This window comes from Aquarana catesbeiana, linkage group LG01, assembly GCF_042186555.1.
Source record: "Aquarana catesbeiana isolate 2022-GZ linkage group LG01, ASM4218655v1, whole genome shotgun sequence".
NCBI classification, from domain to species: Eukaryota; Metazoa; Chordata; class Amphibia; order Anura; family Ranidae; genus Aquarana; species Aquarana catesbeiana.
Genome location: NC_133324.1, coordinates 901,203,832 through 901,221,790, shown reverse-complemented (window position 1 = coordinate 901,221,790; position 17,959 = coordinate 901,203,832).

Genomic DNA, 17,959 nt, shown 5'->3' with positions numbered 1-17,959 from the left:
GAGTAGAAATATCTTGAGAATTATCCTTCACAATACTCTGTGTCTTCTTTTCTAAACTATGCTGAACAGTATTTTCGGCTGCAGACTGGTCTCCAACATGATCAACATTTCCTACATCCTTCTTAGTTCTTCTTGTCATTCTCACAATCTTTGTATCCCTATTGGCAGTGATCCTGTATTCGGTACTCAGTTTGTGTTTTAAGTATTATGGTTATAAACAAGTTTTAAAAACTAAGTGCAGTCCAGAAATAGGTCAAGGCGTAGACTAGGTGGAACACTTTAATCATTACTTATCACTTTAATTGTCCCTTATTATTTTAATTATGGGAATGGAAACTAAAGCAAGATGGCACCCAACCAAGGTGTTACACAGCAGCGAAAGTATATTAAGCAGCGCATAAAGTTATCAGACAGTTCATTTTACAATCATCTGATGTATCCAATCATGCATAGAATAATTAGCTAATATAGCGAGTAGTGTAGACAATAAAGGAGGCAGCAGCTATATCAATCAGCCAGTGCAACAAGGAGAAAAATAGAACAAAAATAAGCAAAAATAAAGCAGATGGCTAAATGTTTTTTTTCCCTTTTTTCCCCTATTTTTTTATTTATATATCAAATAAAGATAATGGTAGAAACAACAGGTATTTTTCACCTTTCCTGTTATTTAATGTCACTTAAATACCTGCTTTAAAGTTTCTTAAGTACCTGCAGTACAGTGTTCAGGGCTGTCAGGGATGATCCAGGACCAAGAAAACAGGATTACCAAAAAACTGGAAAGAGATCGCTGAGTAGGTGACTGAAGCCGGTAGGGTACTGCTGATGCCCCCGCTAGTTGTCAGCTATCTCCGGGAACTGCTGCACTATCACATCTGACGAAGCACGCTGTGAGATGACAGACACTGCTGCTACAGGCTTCGAGTGAGACATCCACCAGACAGCACGATCAGCTGACACGCCGGCTATAGAAGGAGGGTGAATGGGTGAAGGGATGAAGTCAGTGGAGGAGAACCAGCACATAGGGCCCGGAACAACATTGGGAGATCCAGAGACTGCAGCGCAAACAGAGTAAAAACAGTGATAAGGAACAAACGCTGCTGCTGGCCGTGTGTAAATCATCAATGAGTCAGCTGTGTATTAGCTGACATGCTGAGTAAGAATCGGGTGTTCTGTCAAATAATGCCTCCCATCGAAAAATGCATCCTACACACTGTGCATGCGCAGTACGAGACGTCACTCCAGCTGAGATCCCGATAAGCTGAAGTGACATATCGACTAGGCATGCGCAGTTCGTCGGATGCATTTTTCGACGAGAGGCAAGCCACGGGGAGTGTGCGGAGCGAGAATTTAAATTTAAGATTCTGCCTCACTCTCCGTGCATCTCAACAGTGAGGTAAGGGAGAACTCCGCAGGGAACACTGAGGTAAGGGAGAACTCCGCAGAGAACACTGATGTAAGGGACAACTCCTCAGAGAACACTGAGGTAAGGGAGAACTCCACAGAGAACACTGACGTAAAGGAGAACTCCACAGAGAACACTGATGTAAGGGCGAACTCTGCAGGGAACACTGACGTAAAGGAGAACTCCACAGGGAACACTGATGTAAAGGAGAACTCTGCAGGGAACATAGGTGTAAGGGAGAACTCCGCAGAAAACACTGAGGTAAAGGAGAACTCTGCAGGGAACATAGGTGTAAGGGAGAACTCCGCAGAGAACACTGAGGTAAGGGAGAACTCCGCAGGGAACACTGACGTAAAGGAGAACTCCACAGGGAACACTGATGTAAAGGAGAACTCTGCAGGGAACATAGGTGTAAGGGAGAACTCCGCAGGGAACACTGATGTAATCAACAACTCCACAGGGAACACTGATGTAAGGGAGAACTCCGCAGGGAACACTGATGTAAGGGTGAACTCCACAGGGAACACTGATGTAAAGGAGAACTCTGCAGGGAACACTGATGTAAGGGAGAACTCCACAGAGAACACTGAGGTATGGGAGAACTCTGCAGAGAACACTGATGTAAGGGAGAACTCCGCAGGGAACACTGAGGTAAGGGAGAACTCCGCAGGGAAAACTGATTTGAGGGAGAACTCCGCAGGGAACACTGATGTAAGTGAGAACTCCACAGAGAACACTGAGGTAAGGGAGAACTCCACAGGGAACACTGATATAAGGGAGAACTCCGCAGGGAACACTGACATAAGGGAGAACTCCACAGAGAACACTGATGTAAGGGCGAACTCCGCAGGGAACACTGATGTAAAGGAGAAGCCCGTAGGGAACATAAGTGTAAGGGAGACCTCCGCAGGGAACACTGATGTAAGGGAGAACTCCACAGAGAAAACTGAGGTAAGGGAGAACTCTGCAGAGTACACTGATGTAAGGGAGAACTCATCAGGGAACACTGAGTTAAAGGAGAACTCCACAGAGAACACTGAGTTAAAGGAGAACTCCACAGAGAACACTGATGTTAGGGAGAACTTCTTAGAGAACACTGAGTTAAGGGAGAACTCTACAGAGAACACTGAGGTAAGGGAGAACTCTACAGAGAAAACTGATGTAAGGGAGATTTCTGCAGAGAACACTGAGGTAAGAGAGAACTCCGCAGAGAACAATGAGATAAGGGAGAACTCCGCAGAGAACACTGAGGTAAGGGAGAACTCCGCAAAGAACACTGAGGTAATGGAGAACTCCGCAGGGAACACTGAGGTAAAGGAGAACTCCGCAGGGAACACTGAGGTAAGGGAGAACTCTACAGAGAACACTGAGGTAAGAGAGAACTCTGCAAAGAACACTGAGGTAAGGAGAACTCCGCAGAGAACACTGAGGTAAGGGAGAACTCTGCAGAGAACACTGAGGTAAGGGAGGAACTCCGCAGAGAACACTGATGTAAGGGAGAACTCCGCAGGGAACACTGATATAAGGGAGAACTCTGCAGAGAACACTGAGGTAAGGGAGAACTCCGCAGGGAAAACTGATGTAGGGGAGAACTCCACAGCGAACACTGATGTAAGAGAGAACTCTGCAGGGAACACTGAGGTAAGGGAGAACTCTACAGAGAACACTGAGGTAAGGGATAACTCTGCAGGGAAAACTGATGTAAGGGAGAACTCTGCAGGGAACACTGATGTAAGGGAGAACTCCGCAGAGAACACTGAGGTAAGGGAGAACTCCGCAGAGAACACTGAGGTAAGGGAGAACTCCGCAGGGAACACTGATGTAAGGGAGAATTCCGCAGGGAACACTGATGTAAAGGAGAACCCCGCAGAGAACACTGAGGTAAGGGAGACCTCCGCAGGGAACACTGCGGTAAGGGAGAATTCCGCAGAGAACATTGAGGTAAGGGAGAACTCCGTAGAGAACACTAATGTAAGGGAGATCTCCGCAGAGAACACTGAAGTAAGGGAGAACTCTTCAGGGAACACTGAGGTAAGGGAGAACTCTGCAGAGAACACTGAGGTAAGGGAGAACTCTGCAGAGAACACTGAGGTAAGGGAGAACTCTGCAGGGAACACTGAGGTAAGGGAGAACTCTGCAGAGAACACTGAGGTAAGGGAGAACTCCACAGAGAACACTGAGGTAAGGGAGAACTCTGCAGAGAACACTGAGATAAGGGAGAACTCTGCAGAGAACACTGAGGTAAAGGGGAACTCTTTAGGGAACACTGATGTAAGGGAGAACTCTGCAGAGAACACTGAGGTAAGGGAGAACTCCGCAGAGAACACTGAGGTAAGGGAGAACTCTGCATAGAACACTGAGGTAAGGAGAACTCCGCAGAGAACACTGAGGTAAGGGAGAACTCTGCAAAGAACACTGAGGTAAGGGAGAACTCTGCAGAGAACACTTAGGTAAAGAAGCACTTCACACAGAACACTGAGGTAAGGGAGAACTCCGCAGAGAACAATGAGATGAGGGAGAACTCCGCAGAGAACACTGATGTAAGGGAGAACTCTGCAGGGAACACTGATATAAGAAAGAACTCTGCAGAGAACACTGAGGTAAGGGAGAACTCCGCAGAGAACACTGAGGTAAGGGAGAACTTCTTAGAGAACACTGAGGTAAGGGAGAACTCTACAGAGAACACTGAGGTAAAGGAGAACTCCGCAGGGAAAACTGATGTAGGGGAGAACTCCACAGGGAACACTGATGTAAGAGAGAACTCTGCAGGGAACACTGAGGTAAGGGAGAACTCTGCAGGGAAAACTGATGTAAGGGAGAACTCCGCAGGAAACACTGATGTAAGGGAGAACTCTGCAGAGAACACTAAGGTAAGGGAGAACTCCGCAGAGAACACTGAGGTAAGGGAGAACTCCGCAGGGAACACTGACGTAAAGGAGAACTCCACAGAGATCACTGATGTAAGGGCGAACTCCACAGGGAACACTGATGTAATCAACAACTCCACAGGGAACACTGATGTAAGGGAGAACTCCGCAGGGAACACTGACGTAAGGGAGAACTCCACAGAGAACACTGATGTAAGGGCGAACTCCACAGGGAACACTGATGTAAAGGAGAACTCTGCAGGGAACATAGGTGTAAGGGAGAACTCCGCAGGGAACACTGATGTAAGGGAGAACTCCACAGAGAACACTGTGGTATGGGAGAACTCTGCAGAGAACACTGATGTAAGGGAGAACTCCGCAGGGAACACTGAGGTAAGGGAGAACTCTACAGGGAACACTGAGGTAAGGGAGAACTCCGCAGGGAAAACTGATGTGAGGGAGAACTCCGCAGGGAACACTGATGTAAGTGAGAACTCCACAGAGAACACTGACATAAGGGAGAACTCCACAGAGAACACTGATGTAAGGGCGAACTCCGCAGGGAACACTGATGTAAAGGAGAAGCCCGTAGGGAACATAGGTGTAAGGGAGACCTCCGCAGGGAACACTGATGTAAGGGAGAACTCCACAGAGAACACTGAGGTAAGGGAGAACTCTGCAGAGTACAATGATGTAAGGGAGAACTCATCAGGGAACACTGACATAAAGGAGAACTCCACAGAGAACACTGAGTTAAAGGAGAACTCCACAGAGAACACTGATGTTAGGGAGAACTTCTTAGAGAACACTAAGTTAAGGGAGAACTCTACAGAGAACACTGAGGTAAGGGAGAACTCCGCAGGGAAAACTGATGTAGGGGAGAACTCTACAGAGAAAACTAATGTAAGGGAGATTTCTGCAGGGAACACTGAAGTAAGAGAGAACTCTACAGAGAACACTGAGGTAAGGGAGAACTCATCACAGAGAACACTGAGGTAAGAGAGAACTCCGCAGAGAACAATGAGATAAGGGAGAACTCCGCAGAGAACACTGAGGTAAGGGAGAACTCCGCAAAGAACACTGAGGTAATGGAGAACTCCGCAGGGAACACTGAGGTAAAGGAGAACTCTGCAGGGAACACTGAGGTAAGGGAGAACTCTGCAGAGAACATTGAGCTAAGGGAGAACTCTGCAAAGAACACTGAGGTAAGGAGAACTCCGCAGAGAACACTGAGGTAAGGGAGAACTCTGCAGAGAACACTGAGGTAAGGGAGGAACTCCGCAGAGAACACTGATGTAAGGGAGAACTCCGCAGGGAACACTGATATAAGGGAGAACTCTGCAGAGAACACTGAGGTAAGGGAGAACTCTACAGAGAACACTGAGGTAAGGGATAACTCTGCAGGGAAAACTGATGTAAGGGAGAACTCTGCAGGGAACACTGATGTAAGGGAGAACTCCGCAGAGAACACTGAGGTAAGGGAGAACTCCGCAGAGAACACTGAGGTAAGGGAGAACTCCGCAGAGAACACTGATGTAATCAAGAACTCCACAGGGAACACTGAGGTAAGGGAGAACTCCGCAGGGAACACTGATGTAAGGGAGAACTCCGCAGAGAACACTGAGGTAAGGGAGAACTCCGCAGAGAACACTGAGGTAAGGGAGAACTCCGCAGAGAACACTGATGTAATCAACAACTCCACAGGGAACACTGATGTAAGGGAGAACTCCACAGAGAACACTGAGGTATGGGAGAACTCTGCAGAGAACACTGATGTAAGGGAGAACTCCGCAGTGAAAACTGATGTAGGGAAGAAATCCACAGGGAACACTGATGTAAGGGAGAACAACGCAGAGAACACTGAGGTAAGGGAGAACTCCGCAGAGAACACTGATGTAATCAAGAACTCCACAGGGAACACTGATGTAAGGGAGAACTCCGCAGGGAACACTGACATAAGGGAGAACTCCACAGAGAACACTGATGTAAGGGCGAACTCCACGGGGAACACTGATTTAAAGGAGAACTCTGCAGGGAACATAGGTGTAAGGGAGAACTCCGCAGGGAACACTGATGTAAGGGAGAACTCCAGAGAGAACACTGAGGTATGGGAGAACTCTGCAGAGAACACTGACGTAAGGGAGAACTCCGCAGGGAAAACTGATGTAGGGTAAAATCCACAGGGAACACTGATGTAAGAAAGAACTCTGCAGGGAACACTGATGTAAAGGAGAACTCTGCAGGGAACATAGGTGTAAGGGAGAACTCCGCAGGGAACACTGATGTAAGGGAGAACTCCACAGAGAACACTGAGGTAATGGAGAACTCCACAGAGAACACTGAGGTAAGGGAGAACTCCACAGAGAACACTGATGTAATCAAGAACTCCACAGGGAACACTGATATAAGGGAGAACTCCGCAGGGAACACTGGCGTAAGGGAGAACTCCACAGAGAACACTGATGTAAGGGTGAACTCCGCAGGGAACACTGATGTAAAGGAGAACCCCACAGGGAACATAGGTGTAAGGAAGACCTCCGCAGGGAACACTGATGTAAAGGAGAACTCCACAGAGAACACTGAGGTAAGGGAGAACTCTGCAGAGAACACTGATGTAAGGGAGAACTCTGCAGAGAACACTTAGGTAAAGAAGAACTCCACAGAGAACACTGAGGTAAGGGAGAACTCTGCAGAGAACACTGAGGTAAGGGAGAACTCTGCAGAGAACACTGAGGTAAGGGAGAACTCCACAGAGAACACTGAGGTAAGGGAGAACTCCGCAGAGAACAATGAGATGAGGGAGAACTCCGCAGAGAACACTGATGTAAGGGAGAACTCCGCAGGGAACACTGATATAAGGGAGAACTCTGCAGAGAACACTGAGGTAAGGGAGAACTCCGCCGAGAACACTGATGTAAGGGAGAACTCTGCAGGGAAAACTGATGTAGGGGAGAACTCCACAGGGAACACTGATGTAATAGAGAACTCTGCAGGGAACACTGAGGTAAGGGAGAACTCTACATAGAACACTGAGGTAAGGGAGAACTCTGCAGGGAAAACAGATGTAAGGGAGAACTCTTCAGGGAACACTGATGTAAGGGAGAACTCCGCAGAGAACACTGAGGTAAGGGAGAACTCCGCAGAGAACACTGAGGTAAGGGAGAACTCCGCAGAGAACACTAATGTAATCAACAACTCCACAGGGAACACTGACGTAAGGGAGAACTCCACAGAGAACACTGATGTAAGGGCGAACTCCACAGGGAACACTGATGTAAATGAGAACTCTGCAGGGAACATAGGTGTAAGGGAGAACTCCGCAGGGAACACTGATGTAAGGGAGAACTCCACAGAGAACACTGAGGTATGGGAGAACTCTGCAGAGAACACTGATGTAAGGGAGAACTCCGCAGGGAAAACTAATGTAGGGGAGAAATCCACAGGGAACACTGATGAAAGAGAGATCTCTGCAGGGAACACTGAGGTAAGGGAGAACTCTACAGGGAACACTGAGGTAAGGGAGAACTCCGCAGGGAAAACTGATATGAGGGAGAACTCCGCAGGGAACACTGATGTAAGTGAGAACTCCGCAGAGAACACTGAGGTAAGGGAGAACTCCACAGAGAACACTGAGGTAAGGAAGAACTCCACATAGAACACTGATGTAATCAAGAACTCCACAGGGAACACTGATATAAGGGAGAACTCCGCAGGGAACACTGACATAAGGGAGAACTCCACAGAGAACACTGATGTAAGGGCGAACTCCGCAGGGAACACTGATGTAAAGGAGAAGCCCCTAAGGAACATAGGTGTAAGGGAGAACTCCGCAGGGAACACTGATGTAAGGGAGAACTCCACAGAGAACACTGAGGTATGGGAGAACTCTGCAGAGAACACTGATGTAAGGGAGAACTCAGCAGGGAAAACTGATGTAGGGGAGAACTCCAGAGGGAACACTGAGGTAAGGGAGAACTCTACAGAGAACACTGAGGTAAGTGAGAACTCCACAGGGAAAACTGATGTAAGGGAGAACTCCACAGAGAACACTGAGGTAATGGAGAACTCCACAGAGAACACTTAGGTAAGGGAGAACTCCACAGAGAACACTGATGTAATCAAGAACTCCACAGGGAACACTGATATAAAGGAGAGCTCCCCAGGGAACACTGACATAAGGGAGAACTCCACAGAGAACACTGAGGTAAGGGAGAACTCTGCAGAGAACACTGATGTAAGGGAGAACTCATCAGGGAACACTGACGTAAGGGAGAACTCCACAGAGAACACTGATGTAAGGGAGAACTCCGCAGAGAACACTGATATAAGGGAGATATCCGCAGAGAACACTGAGGTAAGGGAGAATTTCTTAGAGAACACTGAGGTAAGGGAGAACTCTACAGAGAACACTGAGGTAAGGGAGAACTCCGCAGGGAACACTGATGTAGGGGAGAACTCCACAGGGAACACTGATGTAAGGGAGAACTCTGCAGGGAACACTGAGGTAAGTGAGAACTCTACAGAGAACACTGAGGTAAGGGAGAACTCCGCAGGGAAAACTGATGTAAGGGAGAACTCCGCAGGGAACACTGATGTAAGGGAGATCTCCGCAGGGAACACTGACGTAAGGGAGAACTCCACAGAGAACACTGATGTAAGGGCGAACTCCGCAGGGAACACTGATGTAAAGGAGAACTCCACAGGGAATATAGGTGTAAGGGAGAACTCCGCAGGGAACACTGATGTAAGAGAGAACTCCACAGATAACACTGACGTAAGGGAGAACTCTGCAGAGAACACTGATGTAAGGGAGAACACCGCACAGAAAACTGAGGTAAGGGAGAACTTCTTAGAGAACACTGAGGTAAGGGAGAACTCTACAGAGAACACTGATGTAAGGGAGAACTCCGTTGGGAAAACTGATGTAGGGGAGAACTCCACAGGGAACACTATTGTAAGAGAGAACTCTGCAGGGAACACTGAGGTAAGGGAGAACTCTACAGAGAACACTGTGGTAAGGGAGAACTCTGCAGGGAAAACTGATGTAAGGGATAACTCCGCAGGGAACACTGATGTAAGGGAGAACTCCGCAGAGAACACTGAGGTAAGGGAGAACCCCTGCAGAGAACACTGAAGTAAGGGAGAACTCCACAGAGAACACTGAGGTAAGAGAGAACTCCGCAGAGAACACTGATGTAATCAAGAACTCCACAGGGAACACTGATGTAAAGGAGAAGCCCCTAAGGAACATAGGTGTAAGGGAGACCTCCGCAGGGAACACTGATGTAAGGGAGAACTCCACAGAGAACACTGAGGTAAGGGAGAACTCTGCAGAGTACACTGATGTAAGGGAGAACTCATCAGGGAACACTGACATAAGGGAGAACTGCACAGAGGACACTGATGTAAGGGCGAACTCCGCAGGGAACACTGATGTAAAGGAGAACTCTGCAGGGAACATAGGTGTAAGGGAGAACTCCGCAGGGAACACTGATGTAAGGGAGAACTCCACAGAGAACACTGAGGTATGGGAGAACTCTGCAGAGAACACTGATGTAAGGGAGAACTCAGCAGGGAAAACTGATGTAGGGGAGAACTCCAGAGGGAACACTGAGGTAAGGGAGAACTCTACAGAGAACACTGAGGTAAGGGAGAACTCCACAGGGAAAACTGATGTAAGGGAGAATTCCACAGAGAACACTGAGGTAATGGAGAACTCCACAGAGAACACTTAGGTAAGGGAGAACTCCACAGAGAACACTGATGTAATCAAGAACTCCACAGGGAACACTGATATAAAGGAGAGCTCCCCAGGGAACACTGACATAAGGGAGAACTCCACAGAGAACACTGAGGTAAGGGAGAACTCTGCAGAGAACACTGATGTAAGGGAGAACTCATCAGGGAACACTGACGTAAGGGAGAACTCCACAGAGAACACTGATGTAAGGGAGAACTCCGCAGAGAACACTGATATAAGGGAGATATCCGCAGAGAACACTGAGGTAAGGGAGAATTTCTTAGAGAACACTGAGGTAAGGGAGAACTCTACAGAGAACACTGAGGTAAGGGAGAACTCCGCAGGGAACACTGATGTAGGGGAGAACTCCACAGGGAACACTGATGTAAGGGAGAACTCTGCGGGGAACACTGACGTAAGGGAGAACTCCACAGAGAACACTGATGTAAGGGCGAACTCCGCAGGGAACACTGATGTAAAGGAGAACTCCACGGGGAATATAGGTGTAAGGGAGAACTCCGCAGGGAACACTGATGTAAGAGAGAACTCCACAGATAACACTGACGTAAGGGAGAACTCTGCAGAGAACACTGATGTAAGGGAGAACTCCGCAGAGAAAACTGAGGTAAGGGAGAACTTCTTAGAGAACACTGAGGTAAGGGAGAACTCTACAGAGAACACTGATGTAAGGGAGAACTCCGTTGGGAAAACTGATGTAGGGGAGAACTCCACAGGGAACACTATTGTAAGAGAGAACTCTGCAGGAAACACTGAGGTAAGGGAGAACTCTACAGAGAACACTGTGGTAAGGGAGAACTCTGCAGGGAAAACTGATGTAAGGGATAACTCCGCAGGGAACACTGATGCAAGGGAGAACTCCGCAGAGAACACTGAGGTAAGGGAGAACCCCTGCAGAGAACACTGAAGTAAGGGAGAACTCCACAGAGAACACTGAGGTAAGAGAGAACTCCGCAGAGAACACTGATGTAATCAAGAACTCCACAGGGAACACTGATGTAAGGGAGAGCTCCGCAGGGAACACTGATGTAATAGAGAACTCCACAGAGAACACTGATGTAAGGGTGAACTCCGCAGGGAACACTGACGTAAAGGAGAACTCCGCAGGGGACATAGGGGTAAGGGAGAACTCCGCAGGGAACACTGATGTAAGGGAGAAATCCACAGAGAACACTGAGGTATGGGAGAACTCTGCAGAGAACACTGATGTAAGGGAGAACTTCGCAGGGAAAACTGATGTAGGGGAGAACTCCACAGGGAACACTGATGTAAGAGAGAACTCTGCAGGGAACAATGAGGTAAGGGAGAACTCTACAGAGAACATTGAGGTAAGGGAGAACTCCGCAGGGAAAACTGAGGTAAGGGAGAACTCCGCAGGGAACACTGCTGTAAGGGAGAACTCTGCAGAGAACACTGACGTAAGGGAGAACTCCACAGAGAACACTGAGGTAAGGGAGAACTCTGCAGAGTACACTGATGTAAGGGAGAACTCATCAGGGAACACTGACATAAGGGAGAACTGCACAGAGGACACTGATGTAAGGGCGAACTCCGCAGGGAACACTGATGTAAAGGAGAACTCCGCAGGGAACATAGATGTAAGGGAGAACTCCGCAGGGAACACTGATGTAAGGGAGAACTCCACAGAGAACACTGAGGTATGGGAAAACTCTGCAGAGAACACTGATGTAAGGGAGAACTCCGCAGGGAAAACTGATGTAGGGGAGAACTCCAGAGGGAACACTGATGTAAGAGAGAACTCTGCAGAGAACACTGAGGTAAGGGAGAACTCCACATTGAAAACTGATGTAAGGGAGAACTGCGCAGGGAACACTGATGTAAGGGAGAACTCCACAGAGAACACTGAGGTAAGGGAGAACTCCACAGAGAACACTGATGTAATCAAGAACTCCACAGGGAACACTGATATAAAGGAGAGCTCCCCAGGGAACACTGACATAATGGAGAACTCCACAGAGAACACTGAGGTAATGGAGAACTCTGCAGAGAACACTGATGTAAGGGAGAACTCATCAGGGAACACTGACGTAAGGGAGAACTCCACAGAGAACACTGATGTAAGGGAGAACTCCGCAGAGAACACTGATATAAGGGAGAACTCCGCAGAGAACACTGAGGTAAGGGAGAATTTCTTAGAGAACACTGAGGTAAGGGAGAACTCTACAGAGAACACTGAGGTAAGGGAGAACTCCGCAGGGAAAACTGATGTAGGGGAGAACTCCACAGGGAACACTGATGTAAGGGAGAACTCTGCAGGGAACACTGAGGTAAGTGAGAACTCTACAGAGAACACTGAGGTAAGGGAGAACTCCGCAGGGAAAACTGAAGTAAGGGAGAACTCCACAGGGAACACTGATGTAAGGGAGATCTCCGCAGGGAACACTGAAGTAAGGGAGAACTCCACAGAGAACACTGATGTAAGGGCGAACTCTGCAGGGAACACTGATGTAAAGGAGAACTCCGCAGGTAATATAGGTGTAAGGGAGAACTCCGCAGGGAACACTGATGTAAGAGAGAACTCCACAGAGAACACTGAGGTAAGGGAGAACTCTGCAGAGAACACTGATGTAAGGAAGAACTCCCCAGGGAACACTGACATAAGGGAGAACTCCACAGAGAACACTGAGGTAAGGGAGAACTCCGCAGAGAACACTGATGTAAGGGAGAACTCCGCAGAGAAAACTGAGGTAAGGGAGAACTTCTTAGAGAACACTGAGGTAAGGGAGAACTCTACAGAGAACACTGAGGTAGGGGAGAACTCTGTTGGGAAAACTGATGTAGGGTAGAATTCCACAGGGAACACTATTGTAAGAGAGAACTGTGCAGGGAACACTGAGGTAAGGGAGAACTCTACAGAGAACACTATGGTAAGGGAGAACTCTGCAGGGAAAACTGATGTAAGGGAGAACTCCGCAGAGAACACTGAGGTAAGGGAGAACCCCTGCAGAGAACACTGAAGTAAGGGAGAACTCCACAGAGAACACTGAGGTAAGAGAGAACTCCGCAGAGAACACTGATGTAATCAAGAACTCCACAGGGAACACTGATGTAAGGGAGAGCTCCGCAGGGAACACTGACGTAATAGAGAACTCCACAGAGAACACTGATGTAAGGGTGAACTCCGCAGGGAACACTGACGTAAAGGAGAACTCCGCAGGGAACATAGGGGTAAGGGAGAACTCCGCAGGGAACACTGATGTAAGGGAGAAAGCCACAGAGAACACTGAGGCATGGGAGAACTCTGCAGAGAACACTGATGTAAGGGAGAACTCCGCAGGGAAAACTGATGTAGGGGAGAACTCCACAGGGAACACTGATGTAAGAGAGAACTCTGCAGGGAACACTGAGGTAAGGGAGAACTCTACAGAGAACACTGAGGTAAGGGAGAACTCCGCAGGGAAAACTGAGGTAAGGGAGAACTCCACAGGGAACACTGCTGTAAGGGAGAACTCTGCAGAGAACACTGAGGTAAGGGAGAACTCCACAGAGAACACTGATATAATCAAGAACTCCACAGGGAACACTGATATAAGGGAGAACTCCGCAGGGAACACTGACGTAAGGGAGTACTCCACAGAGAACACTGATGTAAGGGCGAACTCAGCAGGGAACACTGATGTAAAGGAGAACTCCGCAGGGAACATAGGTGTAAGGGAGAACTCCGCAGGGAACACTTATGTAAGGGAGAACTCCACAGAGAACACTGAGGTAAGGGAGAACTCTGCAGAGAACACTGATATAAGGGAGAACTCATCAGGGAACACTGACGTAAGGGAGAACTCCACAGAGAACACTGAGGTAAGGGAGAACTCCACAGAGAACACTGATGTAAGGGAGAACTCCGCAGTGAACACTAAGGTAAGGGAGAACTTTTTAGAGAACACTGAGGTAAGGGAGAACTCTACAGAGCACACTGAGGTAAGGGAGAACTCCGCAGAGAAAAGTGATATAAGGGAGAACACCGCAGGGAACACTGATGTAAGGGAGAACTCCGCAGGGAACACTGACGTAAAGGAGAACTCCGCAGGGAATATAGGTGTAAGGGAGAACTCCGCAGGGAACACTGATGTAAGGGAGAACTCCACAGAGAACACTGAGGTAAGGGAGAACTCTGCAGAGAACACTGATGTAAGGGAGAACTCCGCAGGGAATACTGACATAAGGAAGAACTCCACAGAGAACACTGAGGTAAGGGAGAACTCCGCAGAGAACACTAATGTAAGGGAGAACTCCGCAGAGAACACTGAGGTAAGGGAGAACTCCGTAGAGAACACTGAGGTAATGGAGAACTCCGCAGGGAACACTGATGTAAGGGAGAATTCCACTGGGAACATTGACGTAAGGGAGAACTCCACAGAGAACACTGATGTAAGGGAGAACTCCGCAGGGAATACTGATGTAAAGGAGAACTCCGCAGGGAACACAGATGTAAGGGAGAACTCCGCAGAGAACACTGATGTAAGGGAGAACTCCGTAGGGAACACTGATGTAAGGGAGAACTCCGCAGAGAAGACTGAGGTAAGGTACAATTCTGCAGAGAACACTGATGTAAGGGAGAACTCTGCTGGGAACACTGAGGTAAGGGAGAACTCCACAGGGAACTCTGATATAAGGGATAACTCCGCTGGGTACATTGATGTAAGGGAGAACTCCGCTGGGAACACTGATGTAAAGGAGAACTCTGCTAGCTTAATAACGTCAGCGGCAGCACCGCATCCAGCCCCGCCCCTAGCACGCCCCTAGGCTGCTCTAGAGAAAGGGGGCGAGCCCCGTGCATTAGCAGTTTATTTGTCAGGGGAGCTTGGATTGACACAGCGGTGCCAGTGGGAGGGCCAAGGTCTGTGCTTCGAAAGGCCGTGAATAGCTATGCATGTGTAAGTGACCTACACTGCAGTTTAAGGAAGCCCATCAGAGATCCCCATTCCCAAGATCTTGCAATCTATTAAAATGCCATACAGTTTATCTCTGTTTACTCTTTGTTCTTTTGACAAGTGTGCTTTAGAGCCTAAGTGACCATGAATGAGGGCCCTACAGACTTGGTCATGTTGAGTGACCAAGTCATCAAGTGGCATATCCCCCACACCATCCCATACCCCACTCCATCTCCCCTGGGGACAGGGAAACCCTAGGCCACGCACATGGGGACAGGGACCCCTTCTCCCCTGGGGTCAGGGACCCCCTTTCTCCCCTGTGGACAGGGATCCCTTTTCTCCTGGGGAAAGGGACCCCTTCTCCCCTGGGGACTGGGACAACCATCTCCCCTGGTGATTGGCATCCTATCTCCCCTGGGGACTGGAATCCCTTCTCTCCTGGGGACAGGGACCCCTTCTCCCATGGGGACAGAGACCCCCTTCTCCCCTGGGGACAGAGACCCCCTTCTCCCATGGGGACTGGGATCCTAACTCACCTGGGGGCAAGAACTCCATCTCCCCTGAGGATGGGGACTCCATCTCACCACACCTGATCACCCTGTGTGTGCCAACCTCACCACCCTGCCTGATCACCCTGAGTGTTCCAACCTTACCGCCCTGCCTGACATGTGTCCTGTGTGAGGGCCCTCCTGTGACAGCTCTTATCAGGACTTTACCCCACTGCGTGCTCCCCCTACATAGATACATGGATGTGCTCCCACTACACGACTGACCCCTCTGTGTGCTCCCCCTACAAGTCTGCATACTCTGACCACCTCCTGTATCCTGTGCGCATCCTCTCACCACCTCCTGTATGCTGTACACAGCCTCCTGTACCATGTCCGCAGCCTCTAACCACCTCCTGTACCATGTCTACAGCCTCTAACCACCTCCTGTCTGCAATCTTTGTATCTCTTGTCTTTTATCATGACTGCATTCTCTGAGGGGAAGTCTGGAGAAAAATTAAGATTAAGAGCACCGCCGGGATGGGGATTATGGGCAGAGTCAGGCGTGTATGAACTGTGGAGAAGAGACTATGGATTAAAACCAGAGCCACCAACTTGGAGCCGTCTAACTGAGCCCTGCACGGTGCACCTGAGAGGAGGTCAGTGAGCATCTTCAGGCCAGTCTAGGGGGGTGTCACTGATGTAATGGGGTAGTGAATACAAAAATGTAAAGGGGCACTGATATAAAGGTTTCCCTTCATCCCTGTCCCTGATCCCTGTCCCCAGGAGAGAATGGGTCCCTGTCTCCAGGGGAGAAGGGGGGTCCCTGTCCCCAGGGGAAATGGGTGTCCCAGTCCCCAGGGGAGAAGGGGTGCCTTTCCCCAGGAGAGAAGGGGTTTGTGTCCACAGGGGAGAAGCAGGGTCCCTGTCCCCAGGGGAGAAGGGAGTCCCTGTCCCAAGGTGAGTGGCCTAGAGGGTCCATGGGGAGATGGAGTGGAGTATGTAATGGTGTGGGGGATATGCCACTTGGTGACTTGGTCACTCACCATGACCAAGTCTGTAGGGCCCTCATTCATGGTCACCTGGGCTCCCTCCAGCAACAGCACAGATGGGCGATCAGCTTATCTCCAGGGAGCACAGCTACGACTTGACATGCTCTATCTAAAGCACACTTGTCAAAATAACAATATAATAATTATAAATAATAATATAATATATTGTAAGCTCTTGGAAATGGGGATGTCAGATGGGCTTTCTAAAACTGCAGTGTAGGTCACTTAGGCTCAATTCACATCTATGCATGTTGCTTTTGAGCGTTTCTGCAGTGCTTTTTGCGGTGCTTGACGAGTTTTTGAACATGCATTTTTGCCACGTTTTTACCATGTTTTTGCCACGTTTTGTGTTTTTTTTTTTTATACTGTATACAGTGTTAAAAAAAAAAACCAAAGGAAAAAAAACGCAAAGTGCGGCAAAAACACGGTACTTGCATTTTTGGATGTGGGTCCATTGAATTCTATTACATGCAAAACACTGCATTTTGCATGAAAAAAGTCCCCGACCCTTTCCAAAAACGCAGAGGCACAAAAATGCATTGATGTGAACATGTTCTGTAGGAACTCATGTTAAAAGAATTCCCATGCATTTATGCAAAATGCATCAAAAAATGCATTAGTGTGAATGGAGCCTCACACATGCATAGCTATTCATGGCCCCGCCCCCCCTCTCGAAACACAGACCTTGGCCCTCCCTCTGGCACTGCTGTGTCAATCCAAGCTCCCCTGACAAATACACTGCTTATGCACGGGGCTCATCCCCTTTCTCTAGAGCAGCCTAGAGGCATATTAAGGGCAGGGCTGGATGCGGTGCTGCTGCTGACTTTATTAAGCCAGTGTTCCCAGCGGAGTTCTCCCTTACATCAGTGTACCCAGCGGAGTTCTCCCTTACATCAGTGTACCCAGCGGAGTTATCCCTTACATCAGTGTTCCCTGCGGAGTTCTCCCTTACCTCTGTGTTCTCTGCTGAGTTCTCCCTTACCTCAGTGTTCTCTGCGGAGTTCTCCCTTACCTCAGTGTTCTCTGCGGAGTTCTCCCTTACATCAGTGTTCCCTGCGGAGTTCTCCCTTACATTAGTGTTCCCTGCGGAGTTCTTTCTTACATCAGTGTTCCTTGCGGAGTTCTACCTTACATCAGTGTTCTCTGCGGAGTTCTTCCTTACCTCTGTGTTCTCTGTGGAGTTCTCCCTTACATCAGTGTCCCCTGTGGAGTTCTCGATTACCTCAGTGTTCTCTGCGGAGTTCTCCCTTACCTCAGTGTTCTCTGCGGAGTTCTCCCTTACATCAGTGTTCCCTGCGGAGTTCTTCCTTACATCAGTGTTCCCTGCGGAGTTCTCCCTTACCTCAGTGTTCTCTGCAGAGTTCTCCCTTACCTCAGTGTTCTCAGCGGAGTTCTCCCTTACCTCAGTGTTCTGAGGTAAGGGAGACATGTGGTTGTAGACATGCAGCTATCGCGGCTCAGATGATTCAATTTTCTGGTCACAAAATGATAGGATATGAGAAA